The sequence below is a fragment of the Prunus avium genome, chromosome 2, assembly GCF_965620075.1.
Source record: "Prunus avium chromosome 2, drPruAviu1.hap1.1, whole genome shotgun sequence".
In the NCBI taxonomy this organism is placed as follows: Eukaryota; Viridiplantae; Streptophyta; class Magnoliopsida; order Rosales; family Rosaceae; genus Prunus; species Prunus avium.
The window spans coordinates 32,414,993-32,439,127 of record NC_142285.1 but is presented as its reverse complement, the minus strand read 5'-3'; the positions used below and the strand labels follow the sequence as shown (position 1 = coordinate 32,439,127).

General features: G+C 35.9%; 1 pseudogene; it reads left to right on the top strand.

Moving 5' to 3' along the window:
- The first annotated feature begins 968 nt into the window (after positions 1-968).
- On the top strand, positions 969-6,930 carry LOC148296878 (large ribosomal subunit protein uL29 pseudogene; annotated as a pseudogene).
- The last annotated feature ends 17,205 nt before the right edge of the window (positions 6,931-24,135 follow it).

The window sequence follows — 24,135 nt, the reverse complement described above, 5'->3', positions numbered from 1 at the left end:
AGGGTTGATGTTCTCCATCTTCCACCCTACTCTCCGACTCCGAATCAGGTACACGACCCACTACATGGATAATTGACACAGGTGCCACTAATCATAGTTTCAGAGAGGTACTATAGTAAATAAGCCTTTTGAAATTTGGAGCTAATACCTGGGAAAAATAAAAGGAAAAAAGAAGAAGCCGGCGCAAAATCAGAAACCAGAAAATCGCATCGGATATTGGCAGTCTAGTTGGTGTGGTTGTCCACCCATTTTTTCTAAAAACCGCATCGAGCAGCACCGGTTGAATAGTTCTAATGTGAGGTGAAAACTGACCGGACCGAACCACATCCAGGCCGAATTAAACTTGAACTCATTCAAAGGGACCAGAGGAGGCATAGCATAAGGAAAAAAAAATTGACGTGGTAACAGTGTCGTTTAGTGCGTTTAATGGAAGAAATTAGGTCAGATCTTTTGAGCTTAATATATCACAAACAGGCCCAGGGCATAGCCCCCAAATATTTAAGGGCTCCAAAAAAAAAAATTTCAGGTCACTTCTACAAGAAAATCCACAGTTTATTTTGAAAGAGGCTTTTGGACAAAAGAAAATGGGCCTCCTTGTTTTCAATTTTCTAACCCAATCTTATATCTAACTTATATGTTGAATTTGAAGGCATTGACTGCAAGACCCAGAAGGTAAATCCTTAATTTTTAACTTTTTTACCTAATATCAATGAGTGGAACGCTGCGGGCGCTGTTTCCGTGTCTCCCATTCTCTAAAACCCTATAAACTGTTCTTGCTCATCTCCTTGGCTGAAGAGCTCTAATGCTAAACTAACCAAAGCTCTTCCTTCTCCACATTACATATATATATATATATATATATATATATATATATATATATATATATATATATATATATATATATATATATATATATATATATATATATATATATATTCTGCCTGAGGAAACACCAAAATAGTTAGTACATGGCAACTTATCCTTTTTACATTGGGATGAATGTCATCAATCCTCACATTTCTAATGTCGTCATCATGCAGCACTTCATCAACAATCAGTACTTCTTCTTCGTCAACTTTGCAGAAAGACCACCAACATTGCTTGAAGCTTCAACGACATCTAAACGTCACCATGGCAAAAACCACAATATTCTTGCCTTCACCATTCCGACGATCCTGACGTTGGTGTTAGGAGACATCAGTAAATATCTTATATTATAGGATCACTATATACACAATTCTAAAATGTAGACAATAACAAAATACGAAAATTGTATAAATGTGTAAGTAAAAACTAAGTACAAAATACTGACTTTTATTGAAGATAGAGGCTTGCGTATTCGCAATGTCCTAAACACAGAATTTCGCCTTCTTAGTACTTGAAGTTCAACATGCGTCTATCTCCTAGGATTCAACTATCTATAACCCAAGGGTACAGCATTGGATCCTTGAATTATGGCGAACGTTGGTGTGCTTCTCTCTCCAATACGGTAAGTAATTTTTAAGCAGTATGAAATAGTTCCAAAAAAAATGATGATTGTATTATGGATTAGGACTTGTGGTTTTATAACACAATTGCACCCCTTCAAAATAGCAGTTAGTATTCGTTATACCTGTTCAAATTCAAACGGAAAGATAAGACTTTTGGTTTGAATTTAACTTCTGCTAAAAGAAATCCAAAAAGTAAAATAAAATAATATTTTATTTTCGGGCTGGGTGTATTTCTTTTATTTTTCAGAGACCCCAGGCCCAAGGCCCAAGTCTAGATTATTTAAATATTATTATTAATCAAGCAAGCCAACCATGTATAGCCTTCACTACCAAGCCCATCAGCCCACCAATCTTATTTAATTGATGTTAAGGTTTCATGCTTATAAAGCATGTAGAACCTTTTGTTTTCTCTCATATAAAATATATATATAAAACTTTTGTTTTCTCCAATGTGGGACTTTTGCTTTCAAACTTCCAACAATACCCCACATTTGAAACGCAAATTTGTTTTTTTGTTTTTAAAGAATATATGCTGACTAAAAAATGGAGAGGAAATTAGATAAAATACAAATCAGGATAAGTGTCTTTTGGACTTGAACTTTCCCTAGTGTAGACGTATCATATCTACTTAATGAATCAGTGGAATTCACAACCTTGAACTATTCATTGTTTTGTAGTAAACCGAGACAATATGCCACACATGCATTAAATCTATACACACTTAAGTTCATGCGGTTGTGTTCATTTTGGTCCTGAACAAATCCTGATTTCATAGGAGCTTTAGAGAATGTAGCCATGTAATTCTCTTAAATGCGATCCCACATTTACTCCTATATAGGTAACGTTAATTAAAAGTATTCTTCCATACTTCTTTTGAATATCAAAATATTAACATCATTAAATGTTTAAACATACCCTAAAAACTTCTGCATACAACACACTTTGGTCATAGGCAGTGGCGGACCAGTGCAGGCGCAAGGAGGTGCACCTGCACCTTCGGTCGCCGGAAAACTCCATAGAAGCTGCTGAAGTTGCACCTCTGCTCATGCGCCGAAGCTGTTTGATGAAATGCACAAGTGAAGCGCTATTGTGATTTGTCCTCCACAAGGTTGCAAGGGACGGATCCACAGAGGAGCAAGGGTGGTCAAGTGACCCCTGCAACTCCTGGAATCCTCCATTAGAGGGTGGAAATTTGACCCCAGCAACATGTTTGATGAAAGTCCCCAAAGGGGCTGCTGTTCTGTCTTGCTGCTGCTACTGCCCTCCTCCAGCGCGCGTCAATTTTTTTTTGCTCATTCGACGTCAAAACGACGTCGTTCCACTTTTGTTTTTTTAAAAACCTGGCCAAAGCGATCGTTTTGGCTCAGTTTAAAAATAAAAAAAAAACTGAAAAAGAGGCAGCAAAGCTGCTGCCCGATAACTCCCCATCCCCAAATGAGTTTTCACTCGTTTTTTCCATTTTCAAACAACACCCCACACACAACCCCCCCCCCCCCCCCCCCCCTTTCTTTTTAATTTTATAGTTTTTTAGCAGTTCAGCTGTTTTTGCTGGCTTTCTTAGGCACCTTTTGTTTCTGGCTGCCTCCTAGCTTTGCGTGTGTTTCTTGTTAACTTTTTGTATTTTGCTCATTGAATTTAAACATTAGTATTATTTAAATTATAAAGATATTTAGTTGTCTGTTTTTTTTTTTTTTAAAGCTTTTAGCTTTTAAGAATTGCACCTCCGCTGAAAAATTCTTGGGTCCGCCGCTGGTCATAGGAATGAGTAAATAGCGTGTTCATACCTTGAGCCATTCCGAACTAGTTTGCCTATTGAACCTAGACCATGTGATCTCCAATCAACTAGGTTAGGGTTCCATTAGGTTAGCTCATTGTGAAATTGGCATTAAACTCATTCCCCTCGATGCATATTTAATTTTCTCTCTAGGTAGGCCTTTTGTCAAAGGATCATCTATGTTTTCCTTTGACTTTACATAATCTAATGAGATTATTCCACCTTTGAGCAACTGTCTAATAGTGCTCTGTCTTCGCCTTATATGCCTTGATGTGCCATTGTATATCTTATTTTTGGCTCTTGCAAAAGATCCCCGAAATTCCATTTCAACAAGGAGTACTATATTCATGTTGTTAAAAGCAGTATAACACAATATGCACTCTCCCTGTCATTGAGTTTAATCCTCAGGTTTGGTGACTTATTCCAAGTCCTTTAACTTTTGTGCCACATAGAATTACATTCCTATTTTAATATTTTATGATGTAATCTTTATATTATTTTATTTTTAAAATTATTTCTTGTTCCAATGTTGCCCCTTGTGACTTGAATCGGGTAATAATCATTTATGTCATATTGCCTATTGCATAGGAATATATATGTTTTTTCATATTTTCAACAATGTGTAATAGTATTTTATGTACCTTTTTTTTTTTAAGGTAACATACAATTTTATTTTGTCTATTTTTGTATTTGACTTATAGGTAGTCTTCTAATTTATGTTCTTAATAATAACACTATTTATCACTAAGTATTTTTCGTTGCTAATAATAACACTATTTACCTGTATGTCAGGTACATTAAATTATGTGGATGCTTGTCTGATCAATTGGTATAATATGTGGGTCCTTACTTTTTATTGATTAAATTGTATTTTATCAATATATTAGGAATATTATCGAGGAAAGAATTCAAAATTTAAATTCTAGAATTCAATTACAAGGAAATAATGCATTAAATTTAGATTTTCAATGTGTTTTCCTTATTTACCTCAAAAGGTAAAATCGACACAACAAAAAAAGTAATAAATATCAAAGGACTTACATCTAAAACAAAAAATGCGAGGACTAAACCCAATGACAGCTCATCGTTTTGGACTTAGATCTAAGAAATCCAAAGTATAATTCCACAATACGTAACTTATACACGTTAATAACGTGTTGTCATATGGTATTTTTCTTGTAGTGTTTGTGTTCGCACTACTGCACCATCGTTCCTTCTCTAACAAGTAAGCAAGTAAACTGGCTTTCCTCTCGCCGCAAGCGACTAATCCAGAGTGAGTGGGGCCATACATTCGGCAATTACGTCGAATGTTTCCTTTGCGCCCGTGTGAAGGCTTTCTGCACTTCCTGAGGCCTGAGTGGAACTGTTTGGGCCATTTTTGGGGTGAACATGAACCAAATAAATAATTTGCAATTTATTACAAGTTTCAGGAACAAAGATTCTTTCTCCTTAAAATATTCTGTTGTTGAATTAAGCCAACCATATTGGGATGATTACCGTGCGGAAATAAGCCAACCATGATTTTTTTTTTTATAATAAATAAATAAAGGGAAAAAGGAAATTTAGAAAGCAAGATGGTCAATGTCACGATGGTTCACGTCACGACTGGTGTGCTTATGTCAATGTTGTCGCACATGATCTCCAATCTCATCCTTTTTGGGGTTGTAGATAAGGTGTACCAACCTTCCAATCTCATCCTTTTTTTTTTTTTTTTGTTCTAAACCATGAGGTGGTCCTGGATGGGCCCCAATTATGGGTGGCACCTTTAAGCCTTAACCACAACCAGACTAATCCCCACTCACACCGGGTCGGCCCGTAAGGGGTAAAGTGTTGGCCAAAGTGGTGACTCCGTACGAGAGCAAGGATCGAACCCCTGACCTCTCTTAAGGAATGAGAGTGCCGAACCACTCACACCAACCACCTTGGTTCAATCTCATCCTTTTCAATTATTATTTATTTGGGGAATGCTAGCAATTTTCTTTCTAATTTCTCTTTTGTAATTCTCTTTTCTTGTTATAATATGTGTTATTTTATTTACACTTAAAATAATATCATTAATAATTAAATAAGTTGCTACCATTCCTCTATTTATTTACTTGAAATGAAAGATATAGGAGAGGGCGAGTGGGACCCATGCACCATTTGTTTTTCTTTTGGGATATTTTTTTGTTGATTTTTCTTCTGGTATCGGTTCATGCACCATTTGTTTTTCTTCTAGGATCGTGTGGGACCATGCACCATATGTTTTTCTTTTGGGAACAAGTGGTTCCATGACCTCATGGTTCCCAGGAAAATTCTACAATGCGCAAGGCGCACTGATGCGCCATTTATTATAGACTATTGGATGAGTAGCTGGGGCATGTGGGGTAATCCAAAGCGTTGATTGTTGGTTACCGGTTAAATTGGTTGCTGTAGGTAAAACCAATAAAAAATACTTGCTCTCTCAGTAAGAGACATTTCAAGTTTAGGGTTGGGTTTTTCATTTCTTTCCCTTCGAGTTCCTTCCACAGCAGCTCCTCTCCTCCTTCTGTGACGACGAGACAGCGCGACGAACACAGCTCATCTCCTCTCAGGTATCTCTCTCTTTCTTCTCCCTAATTGTCTCTGTAATCTCTATATCTCATGGTCCCTCTCAGGTATTCATATTTCATATATATCTATCTTCTTCAACTGAATCTGGGTCGTTCTAATTTTTCATTGTTGTGAACTTTTTTTTTTTATGTAAAAAAGCGAGGATCAAGGTCCACGAGCTCAGAAACAAGACAAAGGCAGAGCTTTTGGGTCAACTGAAGGATCTGAAGGCAGAGCTTGCCCTCCTCCGAGTCGCCAAGGTCACCGGTGGAGCTCCCAACAAGCTCTCCAAAATGTACCCTCTCTCTCTCTCTCTCTATAATTTTTATATGTTGAATTGTTGATTTATGAATTCTTTTTACAATTTTGTGTTTGTGGTTTCAGCAAGGTGGTGAGGCTTTCAATAGCACAGGTGTTGACAGTGATTTCCCAGAAGCAAAAAGCGGCTCTAAGGGAAGTCTACAAGAACAAGAAGTTTCTTCCTCTGGATTTGCGCCCAAAGAAGACCAGGGCCATCAGAAGGCGTCTGACCAAGCATTAGGTACTATTAATTTTTCATTCCCAGTTAAACCCATTTCAGTTCGTTGATATTAAGCTGCGTAGTTATTTGGATGCTGCCCATGAGCCATGTAATAATCATTTCTTTTGTTGTGGATGAGTTCATTTAATTATGTTGAATTCGCTTACCCAATCTAGTTTTTGTGAGAAATGTTATAAAAAAAATGGTATCTAAGAGACCGAATTTACTTGCTGAATTGTATTCAAGGATGAATCTAAGCAAATATGCATTTCACTTCTCACCATATTCCTTATTTTCACAACTGTCCTTCCCTACACCAGTTTGCCCACATGGTTTGTTTTCTCATAAGCAGATAAATTGTGCATTAATTTACTATCATTAAAAATTTTAGGCCATAAGCACTTAGTTTGTTAAATTCTTTCCAACCAATACAAAAATATTAAATAGACGGTTTAATTTGAGAGTGTTGAACATGTGTGGATTTATTTTTTGCAGAATATGCAAGTACTGAAGCTGCTGCCACCAGTACAAACACATTTGGTGTAGATCCAAAGGGAAAGGGACATGCCTTGAACTTGAACTCTTGATTGATTGTTTTGTTTGTTATTAGATTTGATTTTCAGATTTAATTGAACTTGAAAATTTGCAGATTTGATTGAAATCTTGTAAAAGCCTATATGAGATTTGATTGAACTTGAAAATTTGCAGATTTGATTGAACTCTTGTAACAGCCATTTGATTTTCAGATTTGATTGAACTTGAAAATTTGCAGATTATTTACGGTATCAACATTGATACCGAATCATACCGATCCCGTTTGGGTCCGGTATGATTTGAACGTGTTTTCAAAAACTCCCATCCCGTGTCATCCCGTACCGATTCCTCTATTCGGGATTGACACCGGGATGACCTCCATCCCATGTCATCTCATACCGTGCCCACCCCTAGTCTCCCTCTCTCTCTCTCTCTCTCTCAATCGTTTCAGCCTTCACTCTCCCTCCCTCACTCGATTCTCTTTCTCTATAGCTTTGGCTTGCTCTCTCTCTCTCTCTTAGATACGAGCACCAAACTAAGTGGGCACAAATTTGTGAGTGATGGGCATCCTTTGAAATAGAAAGTTTAGGGTTTCAATTTTGTTAAACTGAAACCATCTTAGCCAGAAAGTTTAGTAATGGGCATCCTTATGGGCATCACTCCCTATGCCAAAAGATAATTTTAATTATTCAAGGTTTGAGTTTTCTAATTTATATTGTAAGTTTTAGGTTTTAATATTGGGCTATGGTCTGTGCAGGTTTTCAACTTTTTAATTTGTATTTTGACCATTAATTTGGAGACAATGTGAGGATTTCATATTAGTGTTGAACTAGATGTAGATTTGGTAATGTTAGTTTAATTTTGAGTTTACTGCTGCATTCATCAATTTTTGGTGTTTTTTTTTCTTTTCCAATTGATTTTTTTTTTCTGAGTTGGTTCTTGTGTCTACAAGTTGCATCTTGTTTTCGTATTCAGATTCCTGAATGTGCTATGATGGCAGTCTTAAGTCTCTTTATTTATTTATTTATTTTTTTCTGGGCTCTGGAGTGTTGCTTTGTTTGCCTTTGTTTAGCCCGGATTCTTCTTTTTTATGTGGTTTTTTTGCTTTTGTTTGTAGTCTTGGTCGTGTGGGATGGGTTGTGCGGATTTCTCATCCTCCTGTAGCCCCATTGATTTATGAATATAATCTTTGGAAGCTTGTTATGATTGATTTTTTTTTTTTCTTCTTGTCAGTATTCTACTAAATGCGTGTGAAGGTTGCCTCTTTTTTGGGGTTTTAATGAAAGCTACATAACAACCAAACAATAAAAGCCTCTGTTAGTTTCTTTAGTTTCCTTTTAGTCTCTCTAATTTTTTGCTGACCTTGTGCCTTCTCTTACTAACTGACAATTGGATGTTCACTTGGTGTTGTATTTCAGAAAGAGTGCTTTAATTTTCTATGAATTGCTTGATTTTCATTCATCATGTGTACATATACATAGGAAGCCCTGCTTATTACCTCCTCTCTCATGCTTACTATCCTAGGATTGTCTACCCTTCATGTATGTGAGTTTTAAATTTTCATCATTATATATGTTATTAAACATTATAGATTATTTAAGGCATCATCTATTATCTGAATTCTGCTTAGTCTTAGTTCCATGTGCATTAATTCACTCTTTAATTCATACATTTACATTTTAGCATTTTCATAATGCAATTACCAACTGACTAATCTGTTATTGCAATTAGATTATGCGACATTATATTTGTTGCCTTGCATTTTTGTAATGAAATAGGCAATACATTCATTACAATTACTTTCTTTTGAGATGATTGGTTTTCTATGGTGTGGCCCTTTTTCGGGTCTGCAATATATAAATTTATGATAATCTGGTTGCATTTCTCTCTCTCTCTCTCTCTCTCTCTCTCTCTCTCTCTCTCAGTTTTGGTATGTTGGGCATATTGTTGATGTTGAAAAGTTTGTGACTCATTCGAAAAACACTAGATAGAATTTATTAATTGTAATGCAAATGACATGATATTTGTAGCATATCAAAATGTGGTGGAGGAGACCACAACCAAGTTACCACCCCCTAACACAAAAGGAAAAGGAGTTGTGGTGAAAACAAAATGTAAAGGAGGGGCGGTGCATTCCAAAGAAAAAGCAGCTGCAATTAAAGGGAAAGGCAAAGCATCACCACAAAAATACAAGACAACTTTGCCGAAACCAGAACCACGCCCTATTAGTAAGCGGCTAAGGCTAAGGAAGAAAACATAAATTGTATTATGAGTATTTTGTCTTTGTGGTATACGTTCATAAGTGAGATTATATATTTTGTGGTAGATGTGAACTTATGTAACTTGTTTGATGCTATAAATTAATTATATAACGATGTCAAATATGATCGTCCATTGGTCTCTGTGAATGGATTGAATGAGTTAATTTGAAAGGAAGTTACCATAAGATGGAAAGGGGATTGATAGATTGGCTCACCTAAGAGTAAAAGGAAATAATGCAATCGACAAACAGTCAGTGGGCAATTGAAAAAGAATAATGCAATAGACAAACAGTGAGCAGAAAATTGAACAAGAATACTCCAATTGACAATCCGTAAGTTTGAAATTGCAAACGTGCATCCATGCCTTTTTTCATCCCTTTTGGCTTGGTTTTCCATAGGATTTCAATTCCCGTTCGACATAGTTTTCTAACCCCAAAGCTTATGTAACTTGTTTGATGCTATAAACGTAGTATATAATTGTTTCACCCGTTATTTGCAGCCACTGAGTTTCTTCTCTGAACATGCCTTGATGCATAATAAACTGGGGATGCTAGATTGATCCAATGCTGCAAATGTAGGATATTTTGATCTCTACGTAAGTAGGAACAACATTCATGAAGAACTTAATTCCAGTTGAGCAGTAGAAAATCTGATTTAGCAACTGACTGGTCGTCACAGACTGCTGTCACGAACACAAATCATGATTAATACTGTGAAGATTCAATAATTGTGTAAATGATGCCAAATTCGGATATGTCGTAGTAGACATCCAACTGAACAACTTTCATGAAGGCTGAAGGTTCATTTGAGGACTGGAAGCTGGCCAGAATTGGACCATAATTAGGCCAGAATTGCCACTGTTTTCAGCTTTCGCTGTTGCTGGTATGCTTCTGATGTTTGATGTCGCGAGGATCCCACATTTATCCGAATGATGCCAAATCCGGATATGTCGTAGTAGACATCCAACTGAACAACTTTCATAAAGGACGAATGTTCATTTGATGACTGGAACCTGGCCAGAATTGGGCCAGAATTAGGCCAGAATTGCCACTGTTTTCGTGCATCGCTGTTGCTGGTATGCTTCTGATGTTTGATGTCACGAGGATCCCACATTTATCCGAATGACGCCAAATTCGGATATGTCATAGTAGACATCCAACTGAACAACTTTCATGAAGGACAAAGGTTCATTTGAGGACTGGAAGCTGGCCAGAATTGGGCCATAATTAGGCCAGAATTGCACTGTTTTCAGCTTTCGCTGTTGTTGGTATGCTTCTGGTGTTTTCAGCTCTTAGGATTCCAAATTTGTCCAAATATACCGAAATTTGGATATGGTGCAGTAGACATAGAGATGAACAACTCTCATGAAGAACGAAAATTGATTTGAGCGCTGGAAATTGATTCTAGCCATATTTTGGCCATTTTGATGTTCATGGCAAATTATCTTCCATTTTAGGCAAAAATTTAATTTTTGGTACAAACAATAATGATGTCAAATATGATCGTCTATTGTTGTATGTGAATCGAATGAATGAGTTAATTTGAAAGGAAGTTACCATAAGATGGACAGGCCACTGATAGATTGGCTCACTGTTCGGTTCATTTTTACACATGATTTTTCATGTTATTCACCCACTATTTTGAGTTAGTTCTTGACATTTTATAGCTTTTTACTTCTTTTTTGTGTTTTAATAGGTTTTACCTTGGTTTGTATGAAAATGAGCTAAAAGTGCATTATTTGATATAAATTCTGTTTTTGTTCATTTTCGTAGGTCAACTTCGTGGCCTTGGATCAGCATGTTCCGGTCCTTGGATGAGGTGATGATCTTCATAAGACTTGTTCCAATGGATGTTAACTACAACATATCCAAATTTGAGCTCCATTGGGCAAGTGTAGCCTATCCAGCTGATCGGACAATTGACGCTGGCTCTGGATGTTTGTTTTGGCCCAGTTTTCACCCCCACTTAATAGCATTTTATTTCTACTTGTTACCACACCTTTTGGTAACAATGGATTGCATTTGAGTGGCATTTCCTGAGTCAATTGGAGCCTTGGATTATACCTTAAAACAAGGTTTCATCATTTGCAAGGGGACAATGGGCAATAGCTTTAGAGAAAGAATAAGTTTTATACTAAAAGAAAAGCTGGAAAGGAGGAGAGAGAGAAGTCAAAAGGGATTGCAATCAGATTTGGGGGAGTTTTTGCAACGGGAGAGAGGGTATTCCACCATTCTACACAATTGAGAGCAGATTTTGGAGCTTGGAGCTAGGAGAAAGCCAAGGTGCAGTCAAGAAAAGTGGAGAAGAAGACTTCCACCATTGATGATCTTGAAGCTTTCATCATTTTCTGAAAATCTGTAAACTCTTTCTAATTTCATTTTGAATTTGTGTTTGAAATGATTATGAGGAACTAAACTCCATAGCTAGGGCTTAGGTTGAAGCCCTAAACATGATTACCTTTTTGTTTTGATGCTTGAGTGTATGAATTTCTAGATATTGTTGATGAATTCCAATTCACCAAATTAATCTATCCTTGATGTATGTTCTTCTTTGATTGATCACCTTTGAAAGCATGCTTCTTGAGATTGTTGGGATTATGTGTATCCTCATGTTATCCTAAGCAATAAATGGATGAAGTAAGAATCATCCATGTGAATTGGTTTCTTGAATACCTAATGTAAACACCATGCTATTAGGATTCTTGTGATGTTCATATTCTCTTTGAACTTAATGGGTTCTCCTTGTAATTGAATCGAAGTACGAACCATACCTAGGTTCGGTTATGAGGAGGGCACAAGTATTGTAGCACGAACCATGCACTTTACGTATATTAGAGAGAATCAATGCGTCTTGAGCCACGACCCATGGTCTTGATTGCGAATATCTTCATCAACATGTTTAGAGTTCATTACTTGAGTATTCATGAACTTGGGTAGAATTGTTTAGGGTGGATTCCGAAACCCTAGTGTTTGTTACATTTTGATTTCACATCTTGATAATTCATCTCCGCCATTCTCATTTAATTTCAAAGTCCATTTACTTTCATGCAATAGAAATAGGTTACTTCAAACTGTTATTATTTGAAAGGATTTTAAATTTTAATGTTTTATTTTCTGTTTTAATTTTGGCTGTTTTCTTTTATTTATTATGGGAATTACAAATTGCTTAATTTTCAGTTTTTATTTTCTATTCATTGCACCAACTTTTCTGGTTAAATGTGTATGGAGGTTACAAGTTTTGGATGCCTATAAAAGGCCACTCCTCCTTCACATTTCAACACACCACAATCAGATTTCTCTATTCTCATACTTTCATATATTCCCTACTTTCTATATTATTTTTGGGCAACGGTTCTGTGGCTTGGAAATCTCTATCCGACTGTGAACGTGCTCATAGCGGACCTTAAGCCTGCGTATTGGGGTCGTATCTTGGAGTCTTGTAGACCGTCATTACCTGCACGTAGGGAGGCTACAAAGGCTTTAGGACAGCGTCTTTGACGTGCTTTCACTATACCAGGCTTGCTTTCTTAATCTTAACTTTTATTTATTTATTTGTTTGTCTCTTTATTTTACTTTACTATTTAAGCTATATATATATATTATTTATATCTAAGTATTTGAATAAGAATTTTATAGAAAAAGGAAAAACCACCTTTTTTTAATAACACAAACAAATCAAAACCCCCCCCCCCCCAATGTGTGTGTGAGTTGCGTGTTTGGCACGTTACGTGTCTTTGTTACTAAATTCTATCTGTTTCCGTAATTGTTTTGGACTTTTGGTCCGCGCTGTGTTCTTCCATTTTCTGTGCTGAATCCAACCGTATAAAGAACGTGAATTTTGGACGTACGGTTGGAAAGTTATAGGCAAAACACTGGATAGAGGTCGAAACTGGAAAAACAGAGAAAACGACTCTGCCCAAGAACGACCGGTCGCTAGTGTCTCACGACCGGTCGCTCAGCACACAATTCTGAAGTTTCGACTCTGTACTAAAACGACCGGTCGCTTTTACCTCACGACCGGTCGCCAGACAAAAAACGACCGGTCGCTCTTAACAAACGACCGGTCGCTGGTCACTGTTCACAGCACAATTCTTTTTTTGTTTTGTTTTGTTTGTTTCTTTTATATTCCTTTTTAGTTTCAAATTTTCATTTGTGCATTGTGGTGTGTTAGTTAAGTGTTCTTTTTGTACTCGAATTAGAACTTATAGACAACCGACAAGTTCTTCGTGGGATCGACCCCGTACTTATACAATCTATACTTCGATAGATTCGTGCACTTGCGGGTATTTTTAATTGGTTGTTTACACATTAAATTGTGTCCTTTTAGGAATGCAACACTCACCCAGGAGGAAAAGGAAATAATTTAATTGACAAACAGTCACTAAGACATTGACAGAGCATAATGCAATTGACAAACGGTAAATTAGAAACTGACCAAGAATAATACAATTGCCAAACAGTGAGTTGAAAATTGAAAACAAATGAATGCAATTGACAAACCGTAAGTTTCAAAGTGCAAACGTGCATGCATTCCTTTTTTCAAAAAAAGAACATGTAGTACAATATTAAGGTAAAGGGGAACATTCGGAAGGTAAATTGGGTCATTAGTATCGTAAACATGAATGTTTACAATATTAAGGTCTCGTATTACTCTATTTAGGATAGTTATGTTCCAGGAGATTGTAAAACTCATCCTTATTATGGTAATTTCGTAATTTACAAAGAGAAGGACATGTATTACAATATGAAGGTAACTAGGGACATTGAGAAAGTAAATTGGGTCCTTATACGTGTAAACACAAACGTTTACTATATTAAGGTCTTGTTTTACTCCGTTTTGGACAGGTATGTTCCATATGATTGTAAAATGCATCATTAATCTTGTAATATCGTACTTTACAAATATAAAGACATGTAGTACAACATTAGGGTCAAGGGGAACATTCGGAAGGTAAATTGGGTCCTTAGTATTGTAAACATGAATGTTTACAATATTAAGGTCTCGTATTACTCTATTTAGGATAGTTATGTTCCAGGAGATTGTAAAACACATCCTTATTATGGTAATTTCGTAATTTACAAAGAGAAGGACATGTATTACAATATGAAGGTAACTAGGGACATTGAGAAAGTAAATTGGGTCCTTATACGTGTATACACAAACATTTACTATATTAAGGTCTTATTTTACTCAGTTTTGGACAAGTATGTTCTACAAGATTGTAAAATGCATCCTTAATCTTGTAATATCAAAATTTACAAAGATAAAGACATGGAGTACAATATTAGGGTCAAGGGGAACATTCGGAAGGTAAATTGGGTCCTTAGTATTGTAAACATGAATGTTTACAATATTAAGGTCTCGTATTACTCTATTTAGGATAGTTATGTTCCAGGAGATTGTAAAACACATCCTTATTATGGTAATTTCGTAATTTACAAAGAGAATGACGTCGAGTACAATATTAAGGTAACTAGGGACATTAGGAAAGTAAATTGAGTCCTTATACGTGTAAACACAAACGTTTACTATATTAAGGTCTTGTTTTACTCGGTTTTGGACAGTTATGTTCCATGTGATTGTAAAATGCATCCTTAATCTTGTAATATCGAAATTTACAAAGATAAAGACATGTAGTACAATATTAGGGTAAATGGGAACATTCGGATGGTAAATTGGGTCCTTATACTTGTAAACTCGGATGTTTACAATACTAAGGTCTTGTATTACTCTTTTATGGATAGTTATGTTCCAGAACATTGTAAAACCCATCCTTAATCTTGTAATATCGTAATTTACAAAGAGAATGACGTTTAGTACAATATTAAGGTAACTAGGGACATTAGGAAAGTAAAGAGAGTCATTATACGTGTAAACACAAACTTTTACTATATTAAGGTCTTGTTTTACTCGATTTTGGACAGTTATGTTCCATTTGATTGTAAAATGCATCATTATCTTGTAATATCGTAATTTATAAAGATAAAGACATGTAGTACAATATTAGGGTAAATGGGAACATTCAGATGGTAAATTGGGTCCTTATACTTGTAAACTCGGATGTTTACAATACTATGGATTAGGTGAACCCTAATGTTGTAATCATAGTTCAAAAACTTGTAAACAGCTACCCAAATCTTGTAACTTATAAGTTTTAGGATCCTCTTACAATGTTATGGTACTCTCATATCCAAATTATTGTAAATCACTATCCAATCATATGCCAATTGCCAAACAGGAAGGGCATAATTGCATGACCCTTATGCAATTGCATTTTCAAAAAGTGGAAACTTGATAACTTGTATAACCGGTAACCAATTTTTTTTAAAATCTGGAAGCATCATAAAGGACAAATGGTGCATGGGTGCACCTGGTGCACTGTAGAAGGTGCCTCCCAGCCCATGTCTTATGAAAGAGTTGGAAAAGAAGTTAGTGTCCAGATTAGTACTACTGCTCTATGTACCATTAGGCTACTCACTTTTTGTCCAGTACTGAAGTAACCCTACCTCAGTAATGGTTCTCAGTAAAGGAAATTGGTTTTTTGGTTTTTGGATAAATGTGTCATTTTGCATAAGAATTTTCATAAAACCATTCATTTACTACGCAAAATTAATGAAGCACCAGAATACTGGGCTTTGCTTGAAGCAACTAGGCATTGATGTTTCAATTGCTTGACGCTAAAGCCAAAGACCATGTTCAATTTTCCTTTGTCATCCACGTCCTCATCACCCTCACCGTGTTGTTGTCTTTATCATCCACGTCCTCATCACCCTCAACGTGTTGTTGTCTTTTTGTGTTTTTATTTTTTTCCCAAGCAGTACAGTCAAAAGTCTTTGGATGTATAACCATTCCTCCCCTCCACAGTCTCCTTCATTTGTCACGCCGCGTGACTCACGTCGTTCACCTTTTTTTAATAATGTTTCTCATGCTGCCACATCCCAACTTCCCATATATAGCTTACGTTATCGCTCTTTTTGCCTCATTTTTAAATGTTTCAGGTACACCACGTGTTTGGTGTACCATCCAATAAACATAGAACATGTGGAATTATTATCCAACTTACTGCATTTCTTCTTATGACATGTGGCGGATTGCATTGGACATATTCCATATGTCTTCCATCTATTGGATGGTACACCAACCACGTGGTGTACCGGGAACACTCAAAAATTACTCCTCATATTCCCAGTCCCCTTTATTTATCATACGTCGTCATGTTCTTTTTTGGACTTGTTTTTCCAATTGATCTGCCTTTATATATATATATATATATATATATATATATATATATATATATATATATATATATATATATGTCACCTTTTATTGAGGGATTCTTCAAATAATTTTATTTGAAGGATACTTTTTAAGATCTCTTACAAAAAAAACTTCAATGAGCCAAACCAGTTATTTTTTAAGTCTATGTTCATAATTCATCCTTGCAAAAAATTAGACAAATTGGAAACCGTTTCGATATCCAATTGTGTCCCACAAAATCAATGAAAAAAGTACTAAAATTTCAATATTTCAATTGAGTGGTCAAAAGATATCAGATTCAAATGATTTTTTGTAGAGATGATTTTTGAATGAGTATCTACAAAATAGATAGTTTGAATTAGTAAAATACAATATGGAGTGGGCTTTACAAAGGTGTCCCTCAAAATAAGCTAATTTGAGAGATCCCTCAATGAAAGCTCTCTTTTACAAAGGTGTCCAATATAGGTCCCTACAATTTATATTTCCTAGACATACAACCATATCATTCTATAAATTTATGTGTACGTAAAACCCAATTTCAAACTTAGATGACTAGTAGAATATAAGAGGTCATAGTATTCCTATGTTTTTACATCCTTGCCATCAGATTTCATATTTTATTTATAATTTATTTCAACAATTTCATTAACTGCCATAATTGTAATTAAAACTCCCTATTAATAGCATATCAATCACCCCATTTCTTTTTGTTGTCATTCCCTCTAACATATCGCCCCCTAAAATTACAAATTAAAAAAATGTAAATTACATATCCAATAATGTACATATGAAAAATATCAATATAAATATATAGGTATATTATTTACTAAAACAAATAAACAAAAATAGGTCAGTTACTTTGTAATTGACATCTCCGTACATTTTTCATAAACTAAAAATAGGTACACAATAATTTATAGAAAATAGGTACGTTGTATAATTGAAATTTATGCACATTGTTTTATAAATTAAACATAGGTACATTATTTAGAACCAAAAAATAATTTCATTATACTAGGTAAATTGTTTTACAAGGTATACATTATCAGAGAAAAATAGGTACATTATTTAGAGAAAAAATAGATACAAAATTTGGTGAAAATTAGGTACATTATACTAGGTAAATTGTTTTACTTGGTACATTATTAGAGAAAAAAAAAATAGGTACATCATTTGGAGAGAAAAAAATAGGTTCATTTACAAAAAAAAATTGTTTTCATAAAACAACAATAAAAAGATGATCAAATTATTTTTCATAAAACAAGTAATAGGTGCTTATTTAGAGAAAAACAAAATAGGTACATTATTTAGAGAAAAAATAGATTCATTAAAAAAATGTTTTTCAAAAAACAAACAATAAATAGATTATCATATTATTTTTCAACATAATTAAAATGTACACTATTATTCATAAAACTATAATAAAATACAATACTAGTTGTATAATTCATAAAAGGAAAACAACATTAATTCCTAAATTTAATATTGAATTTAAATTACTAATACATTAAATAAATTACTAGTCGTAATTCATAAAATGAAAACAACATTAATTCAAAAATAGATTACGAGTCATAAAATAGATTACTAATACTTTACTGTGAAATTTAATATTTAATTATTTCAAATAAGTTTCTAAATTAATTCCTACATCCATTACACAACTATTTGAAAATCTTTCCAAATTCAACGTGTATCATTAATTACACCCCTCATAACACATTAACTTATAAATAGGGATAGTTTTGAAATCTGAAAAATACAATAAATCAAATTTTAAGTTATATTAGGTAACTTGATTAGTTAGATCCTAGTCATCGGGTATTATTTGAAAACATTGGGTATTTTAAATAGAAAACGAAAGGAAAGGGTTGTAGGTGATTTTAAATGATTTTTATGGGTCTAAGCTCAATTTACTATATATATATATATCACACTTCCTTCCTCATTCTTTTTGGTCATACTATGTTATATAAAATGGATAATTGAAAACCAAAATATAGGACTAGGATGCCTGGACTTAATCATTTTTATGTGGGGATGAATATTAGTCCTCGTAGTAGTTCTAATGTTGTCATATGTTATATCAACCACCAGCAGTTGTTCATCAACTTTGCAGCCCAACAACAACAAACATCCAACCGCCGTCATCATCATGGCAAAAAAAACATCCTTGCATTCACCATTTCGACGATCCTGACGTTGGTCCAGATGCGATATGCACAATAAGATCTGTTTGAAACGCACCGTTTTGTTATGGTGGTTGTTCTGTCTAGCGTCCTCGCATACTGCTTGGCCTTCAGCTTACTCGGGAGACTACTGCTAGTTATAATGCCCAGTGTTAGTGCTGGTACGGCTAGCGATGAACATGATTGTCATGCATACATGTATAAATGGTGTCACATCATCATGCTGCTGTTTGGCTCACTCTCAGTTGCTTCACTCTTGTGGCTTCTGCTTTTTCCACACTCCGCTTCCTGGCGGCCTGTGCTGTACCTAGTTTTGATCTTCTTGTTTTCGCTGGTGCTGGTGTTAGCCTCGAAACTGGTGCCGGCCGCTGGCAAATTCTTTTATCCGGTATGCCCAGGACAAAACCGTGGCAGGAGGACAAGTCCACTTTTGCCCCTAAGAATAGTGGATTTGTCCCAACGATAATCAATTATAGGTCCCATAATCCCATTACATTATTTGAATATCACCGGTTATATTTCTATATCTTTTATTTCTTGAAATAACATGTGAAAAAGAATGAAAATTTAGAATGACTATTGTCCAGTTTTGTGGCTAGTAAACTCCAATTTAGAAATTACGCTGTACTTAATGATGCTTCTATGTATATGTGTAATTTCAAAAGACTTGGGTATTATTTGTTCTCTAGCGTTATTGCCATCCATAATCTCAACAAAGTGAGATAATAACCCATTGGAATTTAAAAGGCTCCCAACAAGTGACGATTCCAATTACAATGTAGGGGTGGGCATGGATTAGATTGGATTGGGTATTTTAGTCCAACCCATTATAAATTTAGAATGCATGTTCGGGTAACTCATCTCATCACATCAAAACATTTTTCAATTTCAATTTTCACAAAAGAAAACAAAAAAGACAAAATGGTTGCACTTTATCCTTTCACCTCGCTTCTCCTCCACACACTCTTGAAACTTGTTGTTCCTTTGTACTTTTTCAATGAATGAAGAATCGTTTTGTGGAACATGAAATTGTGAATAGACCAATTGATAACAATATATGCAAAACTTTAATGACTAACGCGCATGATGATTTTTCAATTATGCAGCTGAAATCTTTTAGTTTTGGAGTAATGATGAAAAGGGAATAACCCCAATAAGTTATATGGCAAACAGAGAAAAAAAGAAACCAAGAGAGACTAAGGTAACAATTGGGCAAATTTAACAGAGAAGCCAAAACCAATAAGAGACTTCATCTTGTCGTCATTCCAATCTAGCTGATGATGATTACGTTTGGTGGTCTCCTTATTACGGTTTTGTTGATGATGATCAAAAGGTAGAGAAGTACTTAGCTTGAGGACTATTTCCAAGTCCTTCCCTTTACCAAAGAATGGTTTCGGCTCATGCGGCTTAGGCTTAGGCAAGTTTTTCACAAGAACTTGAAGTTTCCTTCTTTTGTTTTGATCTGCTTGATAAGCTTGATGAAACTTTCGGTTACTACACTCCATCATTTCTTCATCATTTCAATGTTGCTGATGATGGACATGCTTGGTTCGCTCCTTATTTGGATTTTGTTGATGATGATGATCAGAAGGTGGAGGACTACTTAGCTTTGAGGACTGTCTCCATGTACTTCCCTTTACCAAAGAATTTTGGTTTCGGCTGCGGCTAATCTTTTGGCTTCTTCTTCTTCTTGTGAGTTGCCATGGCTTGTTCATCAACCTCGATGTCGTCAAAGAAGTGGGAGATATCGAAACTCATGGTTTCAATGATGGTGAGAGCTTCAAGGTCGAGAGGCGGGCATGCAAGTCCATCAAAGTCATCTTCAAGAACCTCACATTCAGCGGCGGACCCAGGAATTTTTCAGCGGAGGTGCAATTTTTAAAAGCTAAGAGCTCAACAAAAAAAAAAAAAAAAAAAACGAAACATCCTTATCATTTAAACAATACTAATGTTATTCATAATTAATTAAAAAAATAACATTACAATTAACCTACAATTGTTGCCGACGAGGTTTCATATCATGAAAACGTCGCATTATATTTTCATCCAACTCAGTGACCTTTGATCGTTTTGGACTACCCGAATTATTCAAGGGAGGATGTGAAGTAGGCGGATTATTTGAAGGAGGGTTGGAACTAGCCGGATTATTTGAAGGTTGATTTGAACTAGCAGGATTATTTGAAGGAGGGTTGGAACTAGCTGGATTATTTGAAGGAGGATTTGAACTCTTTCTCTGAAAGTATCGTTCCATAACTGTATAGAGAGAACTAAATAAGAAAAAAAAAATTATTGTGATGCACACACACTTTGATGAAATTGGGTGATGTTAAATTGGTCTTTTATAAAGAGAATTCCCAATTCTACTTAATTAAGGAATTCCCAAAACCCAATTGAATAAAAAGAACTCCCAATTAAGTCCCATTTAAGTAAGGAAATAGAAGCCCTTTTGAAAAAGCCCACACACAGCATCAGTTTCCGTTTTTTTAATTAAATTTAAAAACCCTGGTCCAAAACGACGTCGTTTTGGCTAGGCTTTGTTAAAAAAAAAAAGGAGAGCGCGCAGCGCGCACCAGCAACTGCGCAGCGCCTAGTCACTTGCGCATTTCGTCGAACACCTCATGTGCATAGCTGGTCTGAAGCAGAGGTGCAACTCCAGCACCTGTAATGGAGATTTCCAGCGACCGGAGATGCGGGCGCGCCTCCTTGCGCCTGCACAGGTCCGCCACTGCTCACATTCATGTTCCTTCAAGTGCATGTAATCCATCTCGTTGAGAAAGAAAAGTATTGATGGCTAGGGTATACGAATTTGGAAACCACGCAATTGAATTACAAGTCTAAAGTAGATAACTCATATAGCTCATACCATGACATAGAAATGAAACTTATAACACAGCAAGTGATAGACGCTCATAAATGAAACTAAATTTCATCTAGATTCAATTTAGACCTAATCCCAACCAATGTTTTGAAAGGTAAGGCATAGAGGTGAGGCGTTATTTGTCCCACGAGGCGAGGCATAACATAAACCTTAAGGCGTTGAAGCTTTGAAGTGTAAGCCTTCTGAGCATATATTATTTTATAGAGTGAATATAATTAGAGATTTTCTATTTAAACCCCGCACTTCTCTTTGTTCACTCTAATACTTAAATCATTAAGCTATAAGTTTTATTATTGTGTAAAAAGATAAAAAAAGGTCATCCAACTTAATAATTAACCCTAGTACATCTATACACACACCCCACACACCCCACCACTCTTCATATTAATTAAGTTTTAGAAAAATACAAACTCCTCTACATCCTATTTAAATTGGATCAGGACAAAGGTAAAGTATAAATTGGATCAGATCAGGACAAACTCCCCTACTTGGAGAGAGGTAAAGTTGTTCTCTTTCTCTAGAAAGTACTAAATTTCGGGTTTGGGGTTTCATTTGTTTGTGTTTTTTTCTACTGGGAACAAAGGAAATTGTGGGATTTAAATAGAAAATCTCTTTTATTTCTTATTTTTTCAGTTTGGGATTTATTTAAGGGTAGTTTGGGAAAATAGAGGGGTTTTCTTAGAAATTGTGAAAATTTAAATTAAAAATGGGGTAAACTTAGAACATAGGGTGAACTAAGACAAGTGTGGGGTTTAAATAGAAAATCTCTATAATTATTGAGCCCAATATTAATCATTGTAAAAATATATCTAATATAACCTATTCAATTAGTCCGATAAAAGATGTATACGAATCAGTACTATTTTGGGAAAAAAAAAAAGAGAGAGTATTAGATATGTTCTTAAGTGCCCATTAATAATGCATACCATAATAATTAAGGGCTTATTTTGTTTGGCTTTATAATGGCACCACCTTCTTTTGAAAAAGTTAAACTTAGGGGTGGGCATTGAGACTGGAAAATTGGAACACCGAGCCGCACCGAACCAAAAAAAAAAAAAAAAAAAACTAGAAACAACCAAGTTGACTAAAAATTCAATAAACCGGCAACGAACCAAACTAGACCGGCTCAAACCAATTCCAGTGCCAATTTCACACCTCAGAAAATCGGGCCAGATTGGCTGGCATTAATTTTTGTTGTAATTTTAAATTTCTTATTATTTAGCCCAACTCTCGTAATACCTCAAAAGCCCAGTCAAGCAACTCTCCTCCTAAACACCTTAGAAGCCCAAGATAAGCCTTCAAGTTTGAAAACGTCCAAATGACCTTTTTCGTGATTTCAGATTCAATATTGAAAATCACATATCCTTTTTCTTTCTTTTTTTTTTCTTTTTTTCCAGAACACATATCCTTACCTTCAATTAAAACCCCAACCACGCCAAATCCTCTACCATCAGACCACAGACGTTGCCATAACCTCTGACCTGGCCAAACCCCATTGTCACCACCACAACCGCTACCCAATTGAACCCCATCGTGACCCCAATCACTCAAACCATAACATCCACCATAGACCAAGTCGAACCCAATCCACATCACCACGATAATATAATCGAACCACCGTCACCACCATCAATGAGTGGAACCAGAATGAAAGATTGAGTATAGTAGGTAAGTGTTTGCAGAAAAGAAAATACAGAGAAGGAAGTTGAAGTACTAGCATATTTCTTTCATAATCATCTCTGTACTAGCTATTAAGTACTTTATACATGATTCTGAATGATGCCACATGGCAAGCATCCCGAGATAAAAGGATAATTGTTTCCTAGCTATTGCAATGAAAATAGAAGGGTGATATGGATAGTGCAGGGTGATGGAGTGTGGGTGACAGTCCTATCAATCCTGCCTCGATGAAAACAGATCTGACCTCAGGTCTGGAATTGAGGAAAGCGACGCTTGATGTCTGTAGCATCCCCCCAAGTGGCATCCTCCTCAGGTAAACCAGACCACTAATCAGCCAACGCACAACAGGCTGGTTGCGGCGTTTGAAAAGCCCGCGATTCATAATTTTTGCAGGTGTCCATTGCACAGAGCTATCCGGGCGCAAGGGAGGAAGTGTTGGGGATGAAGTGAGGTGAGCACCAATTTTCTTCTTGAGCAATGAGACATGAAAGACACTGAATTTTTTAGCCATGTGGTAAGGCAAGCTTGTAAGCCACTGCCCCAATCTTAGCAAGGACTTGTTATGGACCGTAAAACCGTGGAGACAGCTTGGGGCAGTTAGTAGTACCTATGGTGGACTGCCGATAGGGTTGAAAGCGCAAGAAAACCCAATCGCCCACAACAAAATGGCATTCAGAATGTTTGTGATTTGCAAAAAATGTAATGCGCTCCTGAGCAACTTGCATATTCTGTCGGAGTCGTCGCAATAAGGAGTCACGCTCACGCAGGGCTAGATCAACAGCTTGTACATCGGATGAACATGGAGTATAAAATTCGACAGAGGGAGGGGGTTGGCCATAAACCGCTTGGTATGGAGTTATCTTGATGGCAGAGTGGTATGTGGTATTATACCACCACTCGGCCCATGGTAACTAAGAAACCCAGGACTTGGGTGTGTCCCCCACGAAACAACGAAGGTAGTGTTCCAAAGTGCGATTGAGA